This window comes from Cupressus sempervirens, chromosome 9 (genome assembly GCF_028749045.1).
Source record: "Cupressus sempervirens isolate cs-2001-9-10 chromosome 9, ASM2874904v1, whole genome shotgun sequence".
In the NCBI taxonomy this organism is placed as follows: Eukaryota; Viridiplantae; Streptophyta; class Pinopsida; order Cupressales; family Cupressaceae; genus Cupressus; species Cupressus sempervirens.
In genome coordinates, this window is record NC_143126.1 from 131,919,204 (window position 1) to 131,946,442 (window position 27,239).

The window sequence follows — 27,239 nt, forward strand, 5'->3', positions numbered from 1 at the left end:
TACTTTATTTCTTTTTTTCCATATGTTTTTGTACCATCCTCGAGACCCAAGATTATCTCTCCTTGGGATAATCTTGATATGGGTTCACCAAGTCGACCTATACTGTGACCTTTTTTAGTCCTAGAGCTATTTTTGCCTTAGGTGTTTAAATTGTTAAATGTTGTGCTTTTGTCGGCTTGCTTTGTTTTCGATCTCGAAAACTAGTATATAAAGAACATCCAACATCATGAAACTCTTCCTAACAAGATTTTTCAAGTAAGGTTAATCATTGCATTTGTCTAGTTTCTTGACATGCTTTTACATACTTGTCTCTATCAAGGTTAATCCCTTAACAAGGGCTCGACCAAGGCAAGCCCCTCCCAACAAAGTTTTGATTTTTTTTGTGTAAGAAAACATTATCAGAATTGCGAATTCAAAATCAGAAACATACTGCCAGAAGCTTTCAAGAGATCTTATTACGACAATAGATAATTTCAATTTCTATTTAATGGTTATGTATTGTAATATGTTGGCTTTTAGTTTTTTCTTAGCTAGAATAGTATGTTTCTGTTGGGTGGATATTTTGCAACTGACAGTTTTGGGTAAAAATCCAATTGCAGAATAGGATGACCAGCCACGTGTGAGACAAAGTCTCTCCTACCTTAAAGGGAAGGCTCCCCCTTCTCACCATTCCTTGGATCAACTTAAGGTAAGCAAGAAGTCGAGAGATTTTATAAAAGGGGTGTTACCAATATTCTTTCTTCTTATCTTTCAAGAAAGAATCCACTTACTCATGGGGCAAGTAATGGGCAGAGTGAATCTCTAACTACACTAATATCTAAAGTTGGAACCGTGATACCAATAAACTAACACTAACTCAAAGGCTAGCTGAAAGTGTACCGGTTTGACTCTAAGTGCGGTCATACTTCTATATGGAAAAACTTTACAATTAGGGCACACAGACTCCTAAAAGTAAAAATAACTTGATTATTTCGTGAATTAAGAAAGAAGTATAAGTTACAGACAAAGCTTCTAACTATATATTTTCACAATTGCTCCTAGTCAAAGCTTCGACTCTAGTTGCTTCTTAACTCTTTTATATTCAATTACCAAGAACACAAGATAACATGAATCAAAGATAACTTAGACGAATTATAGACAAAGCTTATAATTCACACAAGTAACAATCTCACTTAATCAAAGTTAAGTCTCAAATGCTCCTTTGTATTCACTTTTCTCTCAAAATAGTGCTACGCAAACAAAGTTATAATGGCACAATTTCTCCAGAGCTCTCTTGCATAAAGATAAAGATGATTTTTACAATGAGTGGGCACTCCTTTATATAGGCACAGGCGTTGAGAAAAAGATGGAGGAAAAAGTGGGAGCAACTCAACCAACTTTGACCTAGTCTAACTAAAAGCGAAATTATAGGGTTACATCCAACTGCACATGCAACTCTCGTTACATCTTTTTAAGTACGTGTAACTCGCATTACATGTAATTACATTTTATATGTAATGCATTCTCTTAGACCTACAAACAGAAATAAAAACAAAAACAATAGTGTAATGGATACCCCCAAAATTTGCTTACAAGTATTCACAGCTATATGGTAATTTTATCAAACACTTAGCTTGCAGTCTCTAATTTCCCGTAATGTGCTTCAACCCTTATGGCTCTAAAAGGGTTGTCTATATTGTGCTGTGTTTGGCATGTGACAAATATAAGAATTGAAAAGCATAACATATATCGTAGAAATAACCAACACACTATATTTATATTGATTTCCAAAATTAATAAACAAGTGCAACGCTCACTAAATAATCTATCAATTAATCGGAACAAACATTGTTTATGTCAAATAGTTGAGGGCGTGGCCCTTGCATTGACCTGTTGCAAACAATATGTAACTGCTACAGTAACTTGCTACAGTAATTCGGCTGCTACAGTGACGTGGTTGCTACAGTGATGCACTGCTACAGTAATGCGGTTGCTACAGTATGCAGCTGCTATAGTAACTTGGCAGCTACAGTAACTTGCTATAGTAACTCGGCTATAGCTAGAAATGCACCCAATTTGGTTGATATAAAGCTGAAGCAATGAATTCCAAAGGCCAAACCCCAAGGGAATGACGTCTATAATGTCACAAGAGAGGATAGACGTCCTCTAATGCTAAAAACGGATCTGCAACTCATGCATTGGTGTCTTCTCATATTCAACTTGCCTAATGAAGCCACTCACACTCCCTTTTATTCTTTCTCCAAGGGTCAATTCCACTCACATGAGTAATGCGAGATAAAAGATGTGTCATATAAAACATATTAAAATAATCACTTGTGTCTCCCTTAGGCACCCCTTTTGATTTGCACACATTCCCATAAAATTTAATATTAAAGTAACACTTTAATAGTTTACAATTAAATTAGTTGTTACTTTAATAATACTTCAGGTATAAAAGTATATTAGTGTAATGTCTTCATTTTTGGCCAGTCTGTGCAGTTGATAGAGTTAGCTCATCATAGCGACCCTCGTGAGCTGATGGGGTGTTTTGGGAGTCTCAGTTGATTACTGACTATTTTTAGTAAGTCTTTTTTGGGCAGTTGCTATTTTCGGCAGCGCAGTAGATAGCTTGGTAGTTGGTCGTCACCTATAGTTAATCAGATTAATAATTGCATGAGCTCTTATTTATTTATTATTCATTGAGTTGCATTATTATAATAATGACTTAAAGAGATATTTCTAAAAAGCAAGTTGGAAAGTTTCTAGTGTTGATTTCTTTTGGGAAACTTCTACGATTTCTAAAGTGAATTTTTATTGGAACATCTGCCAACGAAAGCTTATAAATGATAGCTCATTTCATTGGGAAAGACACGCTTGATTATATATTTGATTTTGTGCCTAAGTGGCTTTTTTTTCCTGGGTTCTTAACTATATGCCCTTGCTGTTATATAAGAGTTTGGAAACTCTTTTACAATTTAATTGTTGAGGTTTAACTAAGTTTGCCAAATTTCTCTACTGTTCATCACTGTAGCCGAGAAGTGTTTTCATTCCACTGTTGAAGTATAGTGAATTTGATATTTGCTAGATATTTTCCTTACTGTAGCATACTGTGGCTAAGGAGGATACTACTATAAAGATTATTGGTTTGGAGAGAGGATTGATTTGTGGATGCTGGTATTAACATTCATATCTAGAAAAATTGGCCTGGGGACTTAAAGATGGGTAGGGGATAGGCAATTCTATGCGCCCTACCCTATTGTTTCTATAGGTAAGGGCTAACTATAGTTCTTTCGATGCTAGGTTGGTGGCGGGTGAGGAATATGGGACTGGGGCCATAATTTAACTGTTGTTCTTCACTCTCAAGTGGAATCTCCTAAGTCTGGAAATCACACCTGCAAGTAGAAGTCGTGTGCATTGTAGCAATCATTGTGTTGGGCCTACGTTTGGAAATTTGGGCCTGTAATCATAAATTGCAGATTATTGTGCATGTTGAGAAGCTTGCGGCTGAATCAAGGTGAGCTGTCACCCATATCTAGACCAGCGTTATTGCTCTTTATGACCTGCGACAACATTTGGGAGCCCTGCGATTGCTATAGTAGGTGGTAATGTATTGTTCAGGACGGTTATTTTATACTGGAGGGTCTGCACATATCCCAACTGTGATCTATAGTTCAATTGGATGTCATTTCTTTCTTGGCCGTGACTTGCAATTGGGAGTAATGCGGTTTAATACTAGTCATATTTATTAGTATCTCTGGCTTGCGTTGAAGTTGATAATGGAGAGGCTGTGTTAAGGGGCCGTCTCTGACTTATTTCTTGGTTCCTCCTTCTATCGGCAAATCCAAAGAATGGTGTTATGAAGTAAATCAGGTTTCATCATTGTTCAATTCTGGAAATTTGGTTTCTTGTTATTTAATCAATGCTGCTTCTCTTTCCTCTAATAAAGTTATATGTAATTCTGGAGTTGAAAGGTTAGATTTAGTATTTACCATGTACTCATATCTATTAAGAAATTAAATAAAACAAAGGCATAGAAACACTGTTCTTGGCATCAATAATTCTGTAGAATTTTTACAGTAGTATCAAATGCTTGCTTGGGAAGTGTTTGATGTAATGTTAGATCGTTCAATGTAAAAGAAATTGATGCTTGATTTAGCTACAACAGAGAGGGTTACTACAATTAGCTATTGGACTCCGCATAACACGAGTGATAGCTCATCGAAAAGCTCTCGCTGCAGAGTATCAAATTCAATCACCAAAACTAGACTCCCTTGTGTCCTGCTGACTTACTAAAAATAGTAAGTATGCCTAAGACTGGGTAAATCAACTCCGTTTTGGCCCAAACTGGAGATGACTAGGTCAAAGCACTCTAAGATCCCTTTAAACCCTTTGTTAGCCCTCGAGACCATGTGGAATTAGGCTAACGCACACACACTTGGTCGACTGCTAAAGTGGGGACATTACAAACAGTCTTAAAGATTGTTTCTTAGTCCCTTGAACTTGACAATGACATCACGCATTGTGGAAAGATCAACAATTTCCATTGTCTTTGATATGACTTCAATCCTCACTGCATCTACATACATTGATTGTACAACCTTGGAATTTGTTGCCAGAGAATCTAACAAGTGCTTTTTCGAGGATTTATACAAGACAAACTTGTTCATTATGTGTGAACCAAATTCTTTAGAATCTACATCAGCATTGATCCTAATTGTATATTTTGAGCTTACCCTTTCAATTGCAATGAGATTACCATGTTCATCAAGAACCTGGCATCCCATTTGTTCCAAATCAAAAGTAATGCCTGTTTCAACTGCTTGACAATCTCCAAGGGCTGCCTACAACTTTGTAATCAGCTTCCTCAATGTTTTTGTAGCAAATAGGTCCTTGAAATTTAAAGAACATTTCATATGATGGAAGAATGTCACATGAGACCAAGGCATCTAGATCAAATTTTGCCATTTCATCCCAATCATTGAGGATTTCCTTCAAATCATCTACTTCTCAAGTCAAAGAAGAGATCAAGTTTTGCTCCATTTCATTCATCTTGTTGGGTGGATATTTTGCAACTGACAGTTTTGGGTAAAAATCCAGTCGCAAAATAGGATGACCAGCCATAGCGTGTGAGACAGACTCTCTCCTATTTTAAAGAAAAGATTCCCCCTTCTCACCATTCCTTGGATCAACTCAAGGTAAGCAAGAATTCGAGAGATTGTATAAAATGGATGTTACCAATATCCTTTCTTCCTATCTTTCAAGAAAGAATCCACTTACTCGCGGAGTGAGTAATGGGCAGGGTGAATCTCTAACTACACTTCTATCAAGAGCTGGAAATAATGATACCAATAAACCTTCATTAACTCAAAGGCTCACTGAAATACTAGTTTGACTCTAAGTTCGATCGTACTTCTATATGGGAAAGTTTTACAATTAGGGCACAAAGATTCCTAAAAGTAAGAATAATTTAACTATTTTGTGAATTAAGAAAGAAGTATAAGCTATAGACAGCTTCTAGCTATATATTTTCACAACTGCTCCCAATGAAAGTTTCGGCTCCAATTGCTTCTTAAATCACTATGCTCTTTTATTGAACACACAATAATAACATGAATCAAGAAAATAGGCACAAATTACAGTCAAAGTTTCTAATTTGCTCTATCACAATTGCTTCTTTTATTCACTTTTCTTCCAAATTTGTACTACACAATCAAAGTTATGCTTGCACAAATGTGACAGAGCTTTCTTGCATACAACAAAAGATGATTTTTACAATGAGGGGGCACTCCTTTATATAAGCACAGGAGTTGAGAAAAAGGTGGAGGAAAAAGTGGGAGCAACTTAACCAACTTTGACCTAATCTAATTAAAAGAGAAAATATAGGGTTACATGTAACTGCACATGCAACTCGCATTACATCTTTTATATAGTAACTCGCATTACATGGAATTACACATCTTCATGTAATACATTCTCTTCAATTATAAACATGAAAGAAGAAGAAGAAGAAAGACGGAAGAGAAGGAAACAATCCTAGGGATTGTTTTGAAGGGCCTTGTATTTGACGATGCAATCCCAGATGATCATAGGATCGGAAGTTCTTGTACTTTGTACCGTTGCATTCACCTTGATAACCATGGTTTTGCGTCTTTTGATAACCTCTGACGCTCTGATGAATTGTTCGTTGTCATTTGAAAACTTTGACATGTTCAAGCTTTCCTCATTGAAGTTGTCGTGAATTCTCCTTTGTAGATTGACACATTCTGGATTCTCTGACACTTTGGAACCTTCTTGATGATGTCCGGATGTAAACTCGGTACAACTTTCCATTAGCACCTTTAATTTTTTTTTTCCTTTTTTTTTAATTAAGCTAATGTGCTTGGCGCATGGGAATGCATGCAAATGGAGATTGCTGATTTCCAAAATGTGACTTAGGGTTTTCAAGACGTTATTGCATGGAAAATGGATTACATGTAAATGCAACATATAATGAGGAATGGAAAGTGAGATGATATGCAAATGTGGATGGTGGATGCACTTTGCGGGTAATGGGTGAGATGCGAAGCATGGAATGATACGGAAAATGGAAAAGCATGCATTTTCTTATGGAGGCGTGAGTGCATATAAAGAGGCGAAAAATGGAATGAAAATAGAGGAAAATGAACTTTATAATCAACTTGGATGAAAAGGCAAAGTCAAAGCTCATGGAATGCATGCATATGACATTTTTGACTTTCCAAAAAAGTGACTTTTAATCAAAATTGGACCTTTTGGATGCAATTACACGTAAAGCATTTTGTGTAATCGTGTTGTGCGAGTGGATGCAAAAAGTGAGATGGATGAAAATGGAAATGGAAAATGGGATTACATGCACGTGCAGATGGCGAATGAGATGAAAAGCATGTAATCACATTTGATAAAAAATATGCGAAGTGTTGTGACATGGAAGATGGAAGTGAAACTTGATGATGCTTTCACATGAAGTGAAAAGAACTTGTAATTTCTCCAAAGTAGAGAAAACTGGCAAGCAAGCACAAAACACAAAAGAAAAAGCATACCTTTAGAAAGTGACTCAAACATGCCAAGATGCAATGCACTTCAACACACAAATTCGAAATTTGGACTTGGGGAAGAACCAAAAACATAAAAAGAACAAAAACTTCATTTTTAAAAGAAAAATGCACCTTCCATGGCAAAGATTACAACAAGTGGCAATCATCAAGCAATTACATGTATAAAATCAGCAAGATAAGCATGAATTAAAAGCAAGAAAGAAAGAGTCCATTTACATGTGCCAAAAATGAAGGGAAAAAATGCTCCAATGTTTAAAAAATTCTTCAAAAATGTTTGAATCTTTCAAACTTTCCAAATTCGAATGGGAGAAGGCAGCAATCAAGGAGAAGTTGGTAAAAGATGCTAAAACGTGCCCTAAAATCACTCCAAGATCCAACGTTTTGAAGAACATATGCTTGGGACGTTTTTGGCAAAAAACATGTTTCACCATGATGCAAGATCAAAACATTTTGGTGTTTAAACACCAAAATATGCATCAATATGTAATGCAATCCCAAAAAGAAGCTAAATCAATTCTCTTTGGAGCCAAAACATGGACCAAAAATGGATTTATTTGCCGATTTCTTAAAAAACGTGCCCTAGATTGGAGCTTTCAATAACATTTTTTGAGCTTGCTAAATCTGTTTTAAATGTAAGAAAACTCATTGCCAATCAAAAATGCCTCCAATGGAAGAAATCTCATGCAAATCCATTGAGAAAATCTCCACTTATAATCAAAATCGGGTTCTTGGAGGGCCAAAATATGGAGTTCTTCAAAATTGGACTTTTTGGAGGAGGATGCATATTTTAAAATATGCACATAAGCAAAATTGGACCTTTTGGAGGAGGATGCATGTTTTAAAATATGCACATAAGCAAAATCGGACCTTTTGGGGGAGGATGCATATTTTAAAATACATCTCACTTTTTAGATATAAAAGCATAAAAACTTCACTTTTGATGTAGTAGCATCAAAAAGGTCCACTTATGGTAGACCTTTGATGTAATGACATCAAAAAGGTCCATCAAAATGAACTTTATATGTATTGACATGTAAAATGTCCACTTTTGATGGATTTTACGTGTAATTGCATATAAAATGTCCACTAATGATCACTTTAAGTCATTTAATTCACTTAAATTGTCATAAACAATATTTATCTATCATATTAAAAAATCTAATATATAAACATCATTTAAAAAGTAATATTTAAATAAGCATTTGATTTAAAAAACAAAAATTAAATTGGAACTATATAGTTATATAGTTACTTTAAACAAAAAATTAAAAAGTAACTCAACTTAAAATTATAACATAAAGTGCACTATAGTCACTTTAAGTTAAAAATTTAAATTTAAAGTAAGTTAAAAACATAACAGAAACTGAATATAAGTTATATTTATCAAAAAGTGAAAGTCAAATTAAAAATATACATCATATTTTTAATTTGTGCTGTTGCACCAAAAAGGTCCACTTTTGAGGTACTAAAACGAGCATATCTCATGACTGATAACTCCGATTGAGCTCTATGTTAGACCGAATCGAAGGGAAAAATGAAAGACATGACATGAACAAAACCGAAGGATAGAAAACCAACAAACGCAAACTCAAAAGAAAAGAACAGACGATGAAGGCTTCAAAAATCAAGCAAAGGCTCAATAGAAAACAAAATGAAAAAGACTTGATGAAGGCCTTCAATAAAAGGATTTGATATATGAATTGGAATGGATCGATCGATCAACATTAAACAATTTAATATCAAATTTAAGCTTAGAGAAACACAAAACTAGCTTGGAAAAGTTTCGTACTGTTACCAACATTTTGTGGTGACAAAATGCAGGACAACACCTCTTTGATGCGCTTAAGAATTCCAAATGTTTCCATGATGGCTCGAACTCCTTTAGAGATGATTTCCCCTATCCAAGACTTGGCAGCTTCAATTAGCTTCCTTTCCTTGGATGTTTGAGACATAACAACACTTTGAGAAGATTGTTGCCGAATGACCTCATTCAGGCGAGAAACCTCCTATTTGAGTCGATTTTCCTTCTCCCATAGCTCATGATTGCTTTTTGGTACATTAGCTAATGCATCGTGAGCATCTTGTAAACAACTTAGACGTGACTGTTTTCCGATTTCAACCTTAGTGAACTTGTAATCAGAACGAGTAAGTTCTTCAACAGGTTTGTCCACCAAGGGCTCAACAACTTCTACAATTTTGGTTTTATTTGAATCAATCAAAATTCTTGAAACAATCTTATCTTTCAAAGATTTGGATTTGGTTTTCTTGATAGGGAGATTATCTGAAGGTACAACCACTTTTCTTCTCTTTGTTGTTATTTTGCTCAACCATGCAGGCAAGTTGAAACTTTCATCATTGGAAATCCAGATTGTATCTCCATCGTGACTGTACAACATTCAATTTGCACAGCTGAAGGCATAGGAGCATGCTAAGAGGACTCCGTCATGAAAAGCTTAGAACCCATCAAAGATGTATCAAGTTGGGAAACTTGACCACTTGTAAGAGTTGGAAAATCCTCAAACACATTTCCCAAATGCTCATATTGTTCATTTGCCAAGATGAGAGGAGAAAAAGAAGAAATAGGAAGGGCCATTATATTGACCTCCGAGACTAGAATAGTTGTCAAAACAATGGAGAATGAGTCCACATCATCATCTACTTAAGCCAGAAAAGATGCTTCATGTATGGACGGTGCACGAGTTTGTGCAGGCCTTGGGGGAGATATGATCATGACTTCCCCTTCTTCTGTATCTTCTTCATCTGATTTTGTCTCCAGTTTCTCCTCTAATTCTTCCTTTGATTCATGAACTGGTTCAGAGATCTGAGATGACTTAGATCCCTTTTCGCCCTTTAACTTGAATTTGAGGTAATTCTTAGCATTAGAAGAGGAAGCACCATCTTTCCCTGTAATTTCCAATTGTGACTTCCTTCTAGGAGGGCCAAAACTTCCACAATCCAAACCCACCATAGGATTTACTCTTTTTAGGCTTTTAATCTTTACTCATTTGTTGGTATTTACCAAAATGGATTGAAATCTATCCAAGATAGATGTACCTTCTTTCTGTTGCCACTGAATAGGAAAAGGGCACCTCTTATCAAAATCGACCCGATGAAACTCTAAATCAAGGATGTTGTCGTCATCTTCAACTTGAAAATCTGAAAGAATCTCTAGCATGTTAAGATCGATTATCTACTACAAGGTTAATCTGCAGTAGTCCATCTTCATTATATCCAGCTCCGTTCTCATATCAATCCAGACATCCTCAATGTGATGAACATGTATGAATGCCCTTTTCATTTGAGAATTCATTTCCCAATAATCAAAGTGAAATTTGGCGTTGAACTTCTTCAAGGTGATCAATTGTAACTTTGCTTCCATATTCTTTGCTTTGGGTATAGAATTGATTGAATAATGACCAATCCCCAAGGGTTTGGTGGAAGAAGTACCGAAATCAGGCCTATGCATAGTATGCTGATCACACTGCACTTCCATGAGCTGTCTAGCTAGCTTGATTAGGATGATTCCATCTGTAGCATATCTAGGCAAGGTATACGGTTCGCCTTTAAAATACTCAACTCTCAAGTATGTAAAAGTTGGAAACAGAATAAAATTACGACCGTATTAATTCACCTTTTCCCATGCTGCAATCATATACCCTCTTGATGGATAATTGTCTATCGAATAAGCATCGGAAATGCTCAAAGAAAGCATCTTGAACTCTTCTGTAATGAAACTTACTATTAGCTAGAGTGATCTGGTCATAGTAATCCCAAACTGGAATATGAAGACGATCTCCTTTGGTTGAGAGACCAAAGAAAGATCCCATGGTAGCAGCAATGTAGACAAGGTAGGAGTTCATGTAAAAAGGTGTTGAAGTTCCTACATTGAGCAACTGCTGGCAAAGTGCACTGCTAATCAACTCTCCCCTAAAGATGTGTTCCTTTTTTCCATGATTTAGAAGATGAATTTGTACATCGACGACTCGAAATCAGTAGAATCTTTGAGACTACAAATTCTGCTGAGTAGGATGATGAGGTCTTTGTATTCTTGTTTGAAAATAGACCTATGAACGGTCTTTGATCGTCTTGAGAAGTTGTTCCTTTTATTGTCTAACTAATATTGGTTAACATATTTTTGATAATCACCTTTCTTCTCATTCTAACTTGCCAAAGATGACTTTTTGGTTAGATCTGCACACTCTGCATTATGTGGTACCTTGAAGATTTGATCAATGACCTCTGGATCAAGACTAATGACAATATTGCCATCAACATCTTTGATAGTCTTTGATTTTGGACTAAAGCATCTTGCACATCCAAGAACGAAAGCAGGTTCCATGGTAGCCATAGAAAATTCTGACACCAAGTGAATGTGACTTCTCTTGATGCACTTCATCTCATGGCCAACAGGAGTTTCAACTCTCCGCAGAAAATCAACCACGCCCACATGAACAAACTTTGTGTCCATTACGTTATCAGGAACATATGCAATTGATGATGGAGTTGCATGAGCCAACTCTTTATCAAATTGATACTTCATCTTGCCTTTAGATTTTGATTTTGATGGTGAGAGCATTTGGTGCGCTTGCATTGCAATGCAAAAATCCCAAAACATAAACACATCATCAGAGGAAATTGCCATACAAATTGATTCTCAATTAGTCAACAAAGGTTCGAAAGTAGATTGGAGACTTTGTAGATCCGATGAAATGATCTCAAAAAGAAATCATATACGTATGTAGTGAATGGAGATGAAATGTAAATAGAAACATAATGCGGAATGAAGTGTTATGAAGGTGGAAAATGGAAGATGGAATGAAATGAAAATGAAAATGTGCTAAGGTGGAACGCATGGGAATGCATGCAAATGAAGATTGCTAATTTTCAAACATGACTTAGGATCTTCAAGATGTTATTGCATGAAAAATAAATACATGTAAGTGCAAAATGTAACAAGGGATGAAGGATGAGATGAAATGCGAAGGCGGGTGGAGGATGAGCATTTACATGCAAGTGCAGATGGAGGATGAGATGCGAAGCATGGAAAAATGTGGAAACATGTATTTGCTCATGATGACACGAATGCATATGGAGAGATGGAAATGGAAAATGGGAGAGGGAGAATGAACTTTATAGTCATCTTTGGTGAAAAGGTAAAGTCAAAGTACATGGAAGATGAAAATGACATATTTTTGACTTCTCAAAAAAGTGACTTTTAAGTCAAAAACAATGTTTTCAAATGCAATTACACGTAAGACTTTTCGTGTAATCATGTCATGTGAATGAATGCGGAAAATGAGATGAGTGAAAATGGAAGCGGAAAATGAGATTACATGCATGTGCGAGTGGTGAACGAGATGGAAAACATGTAATCTCATTTGTCGGATGAGATGCGAAGTTTTGTGACATGGAAGATAGAAATGGAATGTGGTGATGTTTTTGCATGTAGTGAAACAACACGAAGTTCTTGGGAAAGAACTTGTAAATTCTCCAAAGTGGAGAAAACCAGAAAGCAAACACACAAAACACAAAAAACTTCAAAAGAAAAATATACCTTTGAAAAATGACTCAAACATGTCAATATGCAAAGCACTTCAACACACAATCTCGAATTTGGTTTTTGGGGAAAAACCAAAAACATGAAAATGAACAATTTCTTCATTTTTAAAGAAAAATGCACTTTCCATGGTGTCAATTTCAACAAGTGGCAATCATCAAGCAATGATGTGCATAAAATCAGCAAGAGAAGCACAAATTAAATAGTAAGAAAGAAATTGTCCACTTACACGAAGATAAAGTGCCAAAAATGGTGGAGGGAAATGCTCCATTGTTGAAAACTTCTTCAAAAAACACTTTGAATCTTTCAAACTTTGCAGATTCGAATGGGAGAAGGCAGCAAATAAGGCGTTTAAAATGGAAGATACCATTACGTGCCCTATTCGTGCTAAAAAAATCCAATTTTTTTGATATGCACATGCTATGGGACATTTTTTGTAAAAAAACGTTTTTCTCAAGCTATGAGATCAAAATGTTTTGGCTTTCAAAAGCCAAAACATTTACCAATATGAAATGCAAACACCAAAAAAGACCAAAACATTTCCTCTTGGAGCAAAAACATGATCTAGAAATGATGCATTTTGAAGTTTTTACCAAAAACATGCCCTTGGATGGAGCTTTAAAAATCGTTTGTTAGCAAGATGAATCCATTTTCAATGTTGGAAAATCCATTGACAGGCAAAAACGACCCTATTGGAAAAAATCTCATGAAAACTATGAAGGAAATCTCCCATAATCTTCAAAATCAGGTTCTTGGAGGCTCTTTGCATGTGTTCTTCCAAAAACGGGTTTCTTGGAAGCAAATACATGAACTTTAGTGCAAATCAGACCTTTTAGGAGACAATGCATGTTTTAAAACATGCATAAGATGCAAATCACACCTTTTGGGATGGATTGCATGTTTTAAAAACTCCACATAATGCAAATACCTTTTTGGATGGATTGCATATTTTATGTGAAAGCTCATGTTTGGGATGCAATAGCACATTTTAAGTCATAAAACTTACCTTTAGATGCAATGGCACCAAAAAGGTCCACTTTTGATGACCTTATGCTTTTAAGTTGAACTTGATATGCAGTGACATGTAAAATGTCCAGTTTTGATGGATTTTACATGTAATGGCATATAAAATGCATAGTTACGGGACTCAGACTCGCCTTTGACTCGGAAAGTCAAAATTCGACTCGGACTTGGACTTGGCGACTGGACTCGAAAAATTGGAAAACCCATGAAATTAAAAGATTTAACGATTTTTTCATACATCATTTAGTCAATTAACATCAAATACACAATAATTGAGATAAATAGAAGCTACTTAACACTCATACACAATTTTGCATAGATCACATAAGTATAGCAGCAAATTTCTGAAGGAAAAAAACTAAATAACATAATATAAAGTTGAAGATTTAAGATTTAAGATTCAATCCTTAATACATTCGTGACATGTCACATACCACAATATCATTTTCAAAATTAATATACATTGAAAAAAAAACACCTTCTAGAAATCTCTATTTTTTTAAATTGAAAAAAAAATTAAAAAAAAAATTAAATTTTTTTTTTTGGAGAGTCGAGCTCGGGACTTGGCAGAGTCCTTGGACTCGACAAGTCCACGTGGACTTTGCCAGGACTTGGCCGAGTTCGAGTCTAGAGGCAAATTGCCTCGGAAAGGGCGACTTTGGCTCGGACTCGGAGAGTCTTGGTCAGACTTGCTGAGTCTTGTTACATTGATAAAATGTCCACTTTTGATAACTTAAAGTGATTTAATAAACATATGTCAATTTAATTTCATTAAAATGTTACTTAAGTGGGACATAAACCATATTTACATATCATATTAAAAATATAATATATAAATATCATTTAAAAAGTAACATTGAAATGAGTATTTGATTTAAATTTCAAAAATTAAACTGAACTATATAGTTAATATAGTCACTTAAAGTGAAAAATCAAAAAATAACTCAACTCAAAATTATAACATAAAGTGCACTATAGTTATTTTAAGTGAAAATTTAAATGATAAAGTAACTTAAAAACCTAACATAAAATGAATTTAAGTTATATTTTTCAAAAAGTGAATGTCAAATAAAAAATATAACATGATATTTTTAATTCGTGCCATTGCATCAAAAAGGTCCACTTTTTGGGCACTAAAACGACCATATCTTTTGATTGACAACTCCGATTACGCTTTAGGTTAGATCAAATCAAAAGGGAAAACGAAAGCCATAATTTGAGCAAGACCAAAGCACTAAAAACAAACAAACGCAAACTCAAAAGCAAAGAAAAGGATGATGAAGACCTCAAAAATCAAGCATAGGCTCGAGACAAAAAAACAAAAAGGACTTGACGAAAGCGTTAAGTAAAACAATTTGATAAATGAATTGGAGTTGATTGATCGATCAACATTAAGCAATTGAATATCAAATTCAACTTAGAGAGATGCAAAACTAGTTTGAGAAAGTTTTGTACTGTTACCTATATTTTGTCACCACAAAATGCAGGACAACAGGACAACAATTTCTATTTTTGATGATTGTTTCCTAAGGAAACATCGTTTATTCATTTGTATACATTGATCATTTGATATCTGTTAATAACAAGAAAGTATTTTACCAATTGATTCCCATAATATGGTATCAGAGAAAATAATTAATTTGTTTTTTGAATAAAAATTAATAATTTCATTTTGAAATTATCAGTGCCATTTTTGTTCGAAAATAATGTTCAGCCCAATTTTCCTTCTGAAAATCACACCTTTGTTGGTCAATTTTTGGTCTGAATTTTTTTTGGATCATTGAAAAACCATTTGCAACTTGCATTCATTTTTTTGGAGTTTGGATTCATTTTTTTGCTTGTGTTTTGGCCGCATTTCCAGATCTTTCAGTTTGGTGTTTGGACATGGTTTTTTTCAGGCTTTTTTACAGCTGCACAACCAACAAAAAACTACATTTTTGGTCATTTTTTCATGCAGATTGTGGTTGTTCTTTAGTTATTTCCAGCGTCTAAGGTTTGTTAAATCCTCAATATTAGATCCATGCCCAGAATCTGCCATTTTTGAATCCTTTTTGGAGTTGTGTACATTTTTTTCAAAATCCTAAATTTTTGTACTAGATTCAATTTTCTATAATAGATTCTTGGTGGGCTTTTTGTGCCTCAATTTTCAAGCCAATGGATCTAGAATTTAACAACACTTCCAGGTTTTTTGAGCTCTCTTCTGGGTACCTCTTAATTTTTTTGCATCTTCCAACATTTTGCTTCAAAGTACACGCCTTATCAAATTTTCACTGAAAAAGTGTCGTGGCATCATTAACAAATATTTTGAGCGAGGAAAATAAGAAATTCAATGGTTGGAATTATGGCACTTGGAAACAACGAATGCTAACTGTTACATTCCAATTTTTAATGCTCCTTTATAATGTTCATTACAATTTCATCGAGGATGATGAAACGCAAGGGGAATGGTATGTTACATCCCAATTTTTGACCTAATTTAAAATATAGCTATTGAGGTTCACATGAAGTCAGTGATAGTTAAAATTGTTATAATCTTGTGAAATGGTAAGATAGTTAATCGTTATAATTATTTATTATGAATTCATGGAATTGAATAGGTGGTTAGCCGTTATGAGTATTTATGATTAAATAACTTGTTATGGTAATATGATTTAACTGCGAAGAATTTCCTTGTAGGAAACACGTCAAAGGGGTGAAGCATTTTCAGAAAAGAATTAGGCATAGGAGCATCACAATCGCTGGGCAAATGGGTTGAGGACCTAGCTACTTGAACAGTAGAATACAATTGATGAAACCGCATGAGCTATTTAAATAAATAATTTGAGAAACATAAAATAATCGAGTTAAAACATAAAACGTACCTCAAAGAATTTTAAACGATCTTTCATCATATAATTATAAAATATATGTAAATACATACATATAGCTATAAAAATGAAATGACACCATTATATTATAATAATTTAATAAAGTGATGTCACTTCATTAATATATTTATATGTATATATATATATATATATATATATATATATATATATATATATATATATATATATATATATAAAATTATAATAATATTCAAGATATAATAATATATTCGAATTATAATCTTCCAACTCTATTCTTTCCATTTTAATATTCTTTGCTTTTAACCGATTAACACTTGGCATGGTAAATTGATAATAATCTTTTATGTTTCAAAAGCCAAGAAGTCGCGACTAGTTCTTTATAATGGAAGTCGTGAGAGGAGTTGGACAACATAATCCATGTTCCCAATTTCATTCAGGTGCTACGTTTTCAAAATCTCTTTGCCTTTATACACCCAACTACCTTCGGCTACGTTCTAGTCTCCTCTCCGCCCATCATACACCCTTTTTCCAATTATTGCAGGAGCCGGATTCACTGTTAATTCAACCAGTATATCCATTCTTAAGTAGCGTTCATTATTATTTCAATCTGTAGTTTCTATTCACAAGCAGCGCCTTAGAACCTTCTTGTTGTTGATGTATAGCATTTGTAGAAGTAATTTGTTATATGCAAACTGTGTCATACTTATCTGAAAGTTTTCTCTGTGGTTCTCTCACACACACACATATATATATGTGAGTGAGTTATATATGGTTTCATGAACATGCGATTAAATCCATTGACAAAAGATTATGTATTGATTGACTACCATATTATATTGTCGGCGGCAGTAGTATATATATACATCACCGACTGCATGTATTAAGCGGTGATTGTTTAATTGGTAACAAGTCATTAGTTGTGCCCCGTAGAGGCATGACTCTATGGGTCATACCAATTACTCAACATATATATACATATTGCAGATTGATGGGTAAGACATCAATCCAAGGCATCTCTATCCTAGCAATCTGCACTACAATAATTATTAAGTATTGTTCAGTACTTCTCTTTGTCATCACAGGTCCTAGGATCATTAACCAATATACATTTCATTTGGATCTGCACATACACAAAGAAGATTCAGCAGATCAGCAATTCAAAGATAATCATTATTTGAAGGACTACTTCTGCACCATTGTGGAACAAGTAAGAGCATCTATTGTTATCAAATTTACTATAGTAGTTTTATCTATTAGAGTTTCATAAAACTAATAGCTGTATGTGAATCGATCATCACAAAAGACTGAGTATCTCGGCAATCTTTGGATACATTCTTAGCAATTGAAGGAGAGTTGGATTACCAAGTCATTTTTGCAAGTACATAAGGACAGACCCAAAATTAGATCAGGTCATGTGTAAATCATTTCCAGTTAATGTTATTCCAATATTTATTACAATCGATTTCTATATCTACAGCTGTAGATTATCCTCATTTCTAACTATATAACTCTAGTTAGTTGCTTACCAATAAGCATAGTGAAGTGTCCATAACATGGAATGATAAGTTATCTTGCCAATAGATTTTGGAACCGGATGATAATTAATTCTGCAAGTTTTTAAAGAATATAATCTCTCAAATCATAGATTGTGAATAGCTGGAAGTAAATAATCAATCATGTTCCAAGCATAACTATATACTTTTTCGGATTTCCATAACAACTAAACTGTAGATACAATCATCAGATAGAACCTCTTGAGAAAGAGTTATTGAAGATGCAATAAAATCATATTTAAATATACAATTTGGAAATCAGAATCAATGATATTTCTGCTAGTTTTTCTTTCAAGTCACAGTTGTGATAAGTTGGAAACTTATAATATTTTTTTTACCAGTTAAGGATTAATAGAAAGAGCGGGTTGCTCTGAGATTTAAAACACCTAGGACTCACTAGCTGCATAGCCATGGAAAAGGTGAAGAGGTGAGATAGAATTTGCAATAACATGAAACAGAATCAGATGTGATATAACAATGTTTAACATTTAAAAAAGGAATCATTCAATAGCTCATGCATAGTCATGTTTATTGTATTTTTCTACTGTCAAGTTGAGTGGTGTGATTAGATACCAAGATGCTTAGTGGATAACAAGGCGTTACCTATCTATTCCGAGTAGGGAGGGCCTTTCTTGTTAGAGATTGTGTGGGGATAAGTTATGGTCTGAGGTTGGGTGGTTAAGCCGCTGACAATGTTTCACCTCTCCCCAAGTTGTCGGACGTACAACAGACAAAGATAAGCTATACATTCAATTGTTTGCCAGAAACAGGTATTTTTACCTTTATGATGTATATGCAAGAGTAAGGTAAGATTAATTGAGTTATATCATCGTTACAATTATTTTACATTTAGATGTGAGAGATAGATTTATCTGATGGTTTATTATATCAATATTTCATTTATATGAATAATAAATATGAGCATATCTTTTAATCTTAAGTTATTACCATAGTTAAGCAATCAGAAGGAAAGGAATGATATAGTGGTATCTGGAGCCTAAATGATATAGTGGTATCTGAAGCCCTAATTGATTTAGTGTTATCTGCAGCCCTAATTAATATAGTGGTATTTGATGTCCTAAATGATCCAATGGCAATTGATGCCCTAATTGATATAGTGGTATGTGATGCCCTAATTTTATGTAGTGGTATTTAATGGTAATCATCATTTGATTTTGATATAGCGGTATTGGATGATAGTTGTTTTCTGATATTATTATAGTAGCATTTGTGGACTAACCTGAGTGGTTGCAGAAGCATCCCTAGATTGATTTTGGTCTCAAATTCCGTGGTATGTAGATTTTAATTCCTATAGTAAATTTATTATTGGCATTTTTAAATTATTAGTTAAGAAATTTGTCTAACTGATTTTAGTCGTTAATCTCATTCATATGAACGAAACTGATTTAACTGTCTTCCTATGAAAATGAAGTAATAACTGTATTTCTTTGAGAATGTTAGTTGTTAATTAAGACCCACGAAAATTGGTTGTTACACTTACAATCTTTGAATATCAAAATACTGATCAGATTGTTCTGGGTGTTACACAATGTCCAATTGTAGCTAGTAGTGACTAGGATACATTTGATCAAAATAATCGGACAGAGGTTATGGTTCTCAAATTATTTCATGGCCAACATTCACAGTATGTTTGAACCTCAAGCATACTCCAAGGCTAAAAGAATTCCAGAGTGGGAACATGCCATGAAGTTTGAACACTAGAGCGTGATGAAGAAAAACACATGGGTCTTTTCTGATCTTCCATCAAAGAAGAAACCCATTGGTTGCAAATGGATCTACAAAATAAAATACAAGTCTAATGGTACTTTGGATAAGTACAAAATTCGTTTAGTTGCGAAGGGCTTTTCTCAACGTCAAGGCATTGATTATGATGAGACCTTTAATCCTACATCGAAGATGAGCACTATCAGATTAGTGCTAGCCATGGTCACACAATTTGGCTAGAAGGTCCATCAAATGGACATCAAGAGTGCTTTCCCAAATAGTGACCTACAAGAGGAGGTCTACATGATGCAACCTCCTGGTTTCAAGGTTGCTGGTAAAGAACACCAGGTTCTTTGACTGGTCAAATCTCTCTATGGTTTGAAGTAGGCCCGTAAGGCATGCTACATGAAAATTGATAAGTGTCTTAGTGATCAAGGCTTCTAGAGGACTTCATGTTCAAATTTGTACATCAAGACTACTAACAATGACATCATTGTTCTGGTCATTTATGTGGATGATTTGATCAACACTGGTAGTTTAGCATCTTTGATTCAAGAATCAAATAGAGTTTATGCGAATTTTTTGATACGATTAATCTCAGGCTCATTCATTATTGCCTAGGTATTGAGATTTGGCAGCAGTCTTCTGGTACATTCATTTCTCAATCCAAATATGCTAGGGCTCTATTAGAAAAGTTTCCTATGCAAGATTGCAAACTTGTGTCTACACCCATAGAGAAAGGTCTGAAGTTATCAGCAAAGTCTGTCCTCCATTCGATGATACTACATACAAGCAACTAGTAGACAACCTCATCTACCTCTCTGTTGCTAGACTTGATATCATCTTCACAGTCAAATACATCTCACGCTTTATGACAACTCCTAAGGCTCATCATTGGATGGCAACAAAACATGTGCTTTGTTATGTAAAGGGCACCATAGATTATAGCAACAAGTTTAATCTCTGAGCCCTAATTCTATACTCAGTGGGTTTAGAGATTTAGATTGGGCTGGTTACTATTGATGACAACAAGTCAACTTCTAGAAATGTGTTCAGTTTGGGATCCAATGTTGCCACATGGACCAGTAAGAAGCAGTGCATAGTTTTTCTCTCCTCTACAAAGGCTAAATACAGAGGGATAGTTAAGGCATGTTGTAAATTTGTTTGGCTTCGTCAGATGCTTGGGGATGTGCAAATGTGACCAGCAGGACCAACCACTTAGTTGATAACCAAGGCGCTATCAAGTTAGCATGGAATCTAGTCTTTGATGAATGAGCCACGCATGTGGATGTTCACTGTCACTATATACCAAAGCTAGTTGAAGATGGGACAATAAACTTGAATTATGTTCCTACAACAGATCAGACTGCAGACATTCTCACCAAACCTCTTGGTCCAGATAAGTTTGTCAAATTCAGAGGACAATTTGGTGTGGTGGATAGATTAACCATTCTATTTTTATTTAATGGTCATCTATTGTAATCTGTTGTAAATATTAGAATCTTTATAATATTTGGTTAACTTTTAGTTAACTGTTAGTTTTCTGTTAGCTAGAGTTGAATATTTTTATTCTTGATGATCGTCTCCTAAGGAAACCTCGAATATTTTTATTCTTGATGATCGTCTCCTAAGGAAACCTCGTTTATTCATTTGTATATATTGATCATTTGTTCTTTGTTAATAACAAGCAAGTATTTTACCAGTTACTTCCCGTAATAGATCTAATTCAAATGGTCTTCTACCTTCGGGGAACACTTTTTCTTGGTGGAACATACATCGATATAGGTCGACCAAGTTGACCTGTACTTGGAGATTTGTACTTTTGTGAGGTTTTTGGGTTTCTAACCTGATTCTAGATCTGGTCTAAGTTCTTGTTTTGCAGTTTACAATCTTCTAATTTCCGAGCATAAAGGTGTCTTCTTCTACCCTTTTTCATGATCAATAACTTTCTCTCTCCTCCTTGTGTCTTATATCTGATTTCTATCTTGTGTAGTGTTATATTTGCGCTTCTTGCATTTAAATCAATTAACCCTAGGCAAGTTAATCAATCTTGCACTTAATCAATCAATTCAATCTAATTATGTTGCAAATCTAAACGTTAATGAACATTGCACGAAAGGACTTGCTTGCTTTCTTCCTTAATTTAATTTAGGCTTAGCATTGACATCCCTTCACCTTATTTGGGTTGTGCTATAATCTAACTTGATTTATATTGAGAGTTATGTTTGGAAGCCCCTCTTCTCTTGTATTGAATGACTTAGGGTGAAGATATTTAATCAAGAAACTTTTCTCATATAAGTTTACATTAACAAATTGATTGCTTCCGTTTCCCCTCCAAATATTTTGTTGAACCCAACGCCTAACACTTCCTTCTTTACATCGGGTGTTCATCTTCTTTTGGTGAACCCAACTTAAGCCCTTTTTCTTCTTTGTGGAGTTGGATTGATCTATATATTTTTGTGCATCTAGATCTACTTTGTATGCTCGCGTTTGCATTACTAGTAGTTAGATCTTTTTCATTCTCGTGGTTAGATCCCATTAGTTTATCTTTGTGCGATCATCTCTTTTATGAGCTCTATCACATTAAGTCCAACGACTCTTCTCATCCAAGATTACATTAACAAATTGATTGCTTCCATTTCCCCTCCAAACATTTTGTTGAACCCAGGGTGTGACACTTCCTTATTTACATTGGGTGTTCATCTTCTTTTGGTGAAGCCAACTTGAGCCCTTCTCCTTCTTTGTGGAATTAGATTGATCTATATTTTTTTGTGCATCTAGATTTACTTTGTATGCTCTTGTTTGCATTAGTAGTATTTGTTGTCCTGCATTTTGTCACCACAAAATACAGGTAATAATACAAAAAATTTTCAAACTAATTTTGCATATCTCTAGGTTTGAATTTAATAATCAATTACTTAATGTTGATCAATCGACCAATTTCAATTTGTATATCAAATCGTTTTGTTGAAGACTTTTTTCAAGTTTTTTTCATTTAGCTTTCTGTCGAGCCTTTGCTTGATTTTTGAAGCCTTCATCGTCCTTTTCTTTGCTTTTGAGTGTATTAGTTTTTAGTCCTTTGCTTTTGCTCATGTCATGGCTTTCGGTTTCTCTTTTGATTTGATCTAACTTAGAGCTTAATTGGAGTTGTCAGTCAAGAGATACAACCATTTTAGTGCCCAAAAAGTGGACCTTTTTGATACAACAACACAAATTAAAAATATCATGATATATTTTTAATTTGACATTCACTTTTTGAAAAATATTACTTAAATTCACTTTATGTTATGTTTTTAAGTTGCTTTATCATTTAAATTTTCACTTAATGTAACTATAGTGCACTTTATGTTATAATTTGAAGTTGAGTTACTTTTTGATTTTTCACTTAAGTGACTATATTAACTATATAGTTCAATTTAATTTTTAGCATTTAAATCAAATGCTCTAGTAAATATTACTTTTTAAATGGTATTTACATGTTATATAATTAATATGATATGTAAATATAATTTGTGTCCCACTTAAGTAATATTTTAATGAATTTAAATTGACATGTGCTTATTTAACCACTTAAAGTCATCAAAAGTGAACATTTTATATGTCATTTAATGTAAAATCCATCAAAAGTGGACTTCTTACATGCCATTGCATATAATCTTCAACTTAGAAGTATTAATCCATCAAAAGTGGACCTTTTTCATGTCTGCATATTTAAGTTATCAAAAGTGGATTTTTTATATGTATTACATGTAAAATTCATCAAAAGTGGACCTTTTACATGTCATTGCATATAAAGTTCAACTTGAAAACATAAGTGGACCTTTTTGATGTCATTACATCAAAAGGTAAGTTTTTATGTCTTTGCATCAAAACTGTGAGATACAACTTCAAATATGCTAGTCACTCCAAAAGGTACGATTTTCATCACTTGTATATTTTAAAACATGCTATGCACTTAAAAAGGTCCGATTTTAACTAACAACATATTTTAAAATGTGTATTGCCCTAAAAGGTCCGATTTTGAAGAAATGCATGCATTTGCCTTTCAAGAACCCAATTTTGATCATTGTGAGAGATTTACTTAGTGGATTTGCATAAGGTCTTTCCCATTAGGCTAATTTTTGCTTGGCAATGGATTTTCTAACATAAAAAATGGATTTATCTTGTTAAAAAATGTTTTTCCTAACTCCCTCCAAGGGCATGTTTTTGGAAAAATCTTCAAAAAACACCATCAAGTGTTTGTCATTGCATTGCGATACACATTTTCAACTTTAGAAGCTAAAACATTTTTGTTTTATGTTTTTTTTTTAAATCACGTTTTTGCTAAAAATGTCCGAAAAATTGGGGTTTTAATCCACTTTTATGTGTTTTGAAGCCACTTTTTTACATTTGGATCGATGTATTAGCATTTGGGGAAGTCGTTTTTGCATTCACAAGTCAAAAATGACTCAAAAACATGCATTTTTTGACCACGTTTTTGCAAAAACGACCCAGATTTTTGCATTAAAAAGTCATGCTTTTTGTTAAAAAACCTCAAAAATGGCATTTCAGCCCATACATTTGGATCAAGAGGGGTCATTTTTGAGTTTTAATGTGTGCTCGTCTTTGGAGACCACATTTTTGGCCTTATGTCAAAATCGACCATTGAATGTCCATTACATGCAAGCACGGAAAAAGTCAAAAAGTTGTTTGAAAATCCGGATTTGAGGGAAAAATGGTTATCAAGTCTATAAAACTTGCTATTGTGGCTCTTTAACCTCCAAGTAAGTGGACATTTTTAAACATGCTTATCTTGCTATTTTCATGCATATTATGGCTTGTTATTGTACACTTGTCCATATATATGCCATGAAAAGTGCATTTTGCTTTTAAAAATGATGAAAACTCTCATTTTCACACTTTTGGAATTTTTCCAAATTCTAAATTCGAATTTGCATTTGAAAGCAATTTGCATATTGACATGTTTGAGTTTAAGACCAAAGGCATGTGTTTGTTTTGTGCTTGTTTTTCGTTGTTTGCTTGCTTGTTTTTTCGTTTTTCTTTTTTTGGAAGAAATTGCAAGTTCTTTCCCAAGAACTTGAGCACGTTTCACTTCACTGCACATTTTATTTCCATCTCTCCATATGCATTTGCACCTTCATGAGAAAATACATGTTTTTCCATTTTTCGCATCTCATCCGTTATCCGCACTTACATGTAAAAGCTCATCCTCCATCCGCATTCGCATCTCATCTCAACTTTTATTCCTTGTTACATGTTATACTTACATATAATCATTTTTCATGCAATAACGTCTTGAAAACCTTGTCACATTTGAAAATCAACAATCTTTATTTGCACGCATTCCTATGCATTCCACTTTCATGTTTCAAGGCATTTCCATCCTTCCAAGCACTTTGCTTCAAAAATAAAAAATAGAGTTAAGGGTGCTGATAGAAAGTTATTCTAAGTTTACATTTGGACATCGTCAAGAAGTTTTTCAAAGTGTCAGAGATTCCAGTTTGTGTTGATCTACAAATGAGAATTCACAACAACTTGAGTGAGAAAAGCTAGTACACATTAAGTTTCCATATGACAATGGACAATTCATCAAAGCCAGAGGTTATCAAAAGACGCAACACCATGGTTATCAAGGTGAATACAGCGGTACAAAGTATAGGAATTTTTTATCTTGTGATCATTTGGGATAGCATCGCCAAGTACAAGGCCTTTCAAGACAATCCCTAGGATTGTTTCAATTCTCTTCCATCTTTCTTCTTCTTTCATGTTTGTAGTTGGAGAGGATGCATTGCATGTACATGAAAAGATGTAATGCAAGTTGCATGTACATGAAAAGATGTAATGCGAGTTGCACGTGTAGTTGCATGTAACTAGTTAGACTAGGTCAAAGTTGATTGACTTGCTCCCACTTTTTTCTCCACCCTTTTTTCAACTTTTGTGCCTATATTATGAAGTGCCCCCTCATTGTAAAAATCATCTTTTGTTGTATGCAAGAAAGCTCTGCCACATTTGTGCAAGCATAACTTTAATTGTGTAGTACAAATTTGGGAGGAAAGTGAATAAAATAATTGATTAGATTCGAAGCTTTGACTGGAAGCAATTGTGATAGAGCAAATTAGAAGCTTTTATTGAAATTTGTGCCTGTTGTCTTTGATTCATGTTATTATTGTGTGTTCAATAAAAGAGCATAGCGATTAAGATGCAATCGAAGCCAAAGCTTTGACTAGGAGCGGTTGTGGAAATATATAGCTAGAAGCTTTGTCTGTAGCTTATATTTCTTTCTTAATTCACAAAATAGTTAAGTTATTCTTACTTATAGGAGTCTTTGTGCCCTAATTGTAAAGCTTTTCCATATAGAAGTACGATCGGACTTGAGCTAAACTGGTACATTTTCAGCTAGCCTTTAAGTTAGTGAAGGTTTATCGGTATCATTGTGTCCAGCTCTTGATAGAAGTGTAGTTAGAGATTCACCCTGTCCATTACTTGCTCCACAAGTAAGTGGATTCTTTTTTGAAAGATAAAAGAAAGGATGTTGGTAAAACTCATTTTATAAAAAATCTCGACTTCTTGCTTACCGTGAGTTGATCCAAGGAATGGTGAGAAGGGGGAGCCTTCGCTTTAAGGTAAGAGAGATTTTGTCTCATACCTTGTGATTGGTCATCCTATTTTGCGACTGGATTTTTACCCAAAACTGTCAGTTGCAAAATATTCACCCAATAGTAGTTAGATGTTCTTTTTCATTCTTGTGGTTAGACCCCATTAGTTTATCTTTGTGTGATCTCTTTTATGAGCTCTATAACATTAAGTCTAACCTATAACATTCTCGTTAGAAGATGTCGTGGACTTATGGGCTCTTTTGATCATGATTCTTCTTTCTTTCCTAGGACCCATGATGATACCAGTATTCTCCCTCATGAACTTTACTCCTATCATAGAACAAAATTCTTCTCACTCTTCTCATGATGAAGGTGAAGCCTTAAGAGTTTCTCCTTCCCAAGTTAACGAATGTAATGTCTCCATGTTTTACAGGTCTTTGCGATTGATTGAGTCGGTTCATCATGGCAACCCTCGTGAGTTGACAGGGTGGTTTGAAGGTCTCCGTGGTTGATTTACTATTGAGCAAGTCCAATTGGGGCAGTGGAGATGGTGGCGCTGCTAGGCGGTCATCACCTGGAGCAGATGGGGTTATTTATTGCATGAGCTCATATTTATTAATTAATTATTAAAAGTTTACTTTATTATAATGATACTTTATTATTATTAAATGTGATAAAGTGATGTTGTTTTGGAGAAGCTTCGTAAGTGATGTTACATTTTGGAAACCAAAGGCCATTTAGAGATTATAAATATGAGCTCGTTGTGAAGTAAAATACATCCGATTGAATATTAGTTGCTTTGTGGTTTTCTGAGTTTATTGATTTCAAATCCCTTACTGAAGTATAAAGGTTTGTAGTTCGAGTTTGTATTGATTCCACAGGTG

The 27,239-nt window shown here is 34.3% G+C and overlaps 1 protein-coding gene across 2 annotated transcripts in view; it reads left to right on the forward strand.

Annotated features, from left to right (window-relative positions):
* LOC149537877 (Peptide chain release factor 2) overlaps positions 1-27,239 on the forward strand; it is a 123,545-nt gene that overhangs the window by 79,696 nt on the left and 16,610 nt on the right. The window lies entirely within an intron of this gene.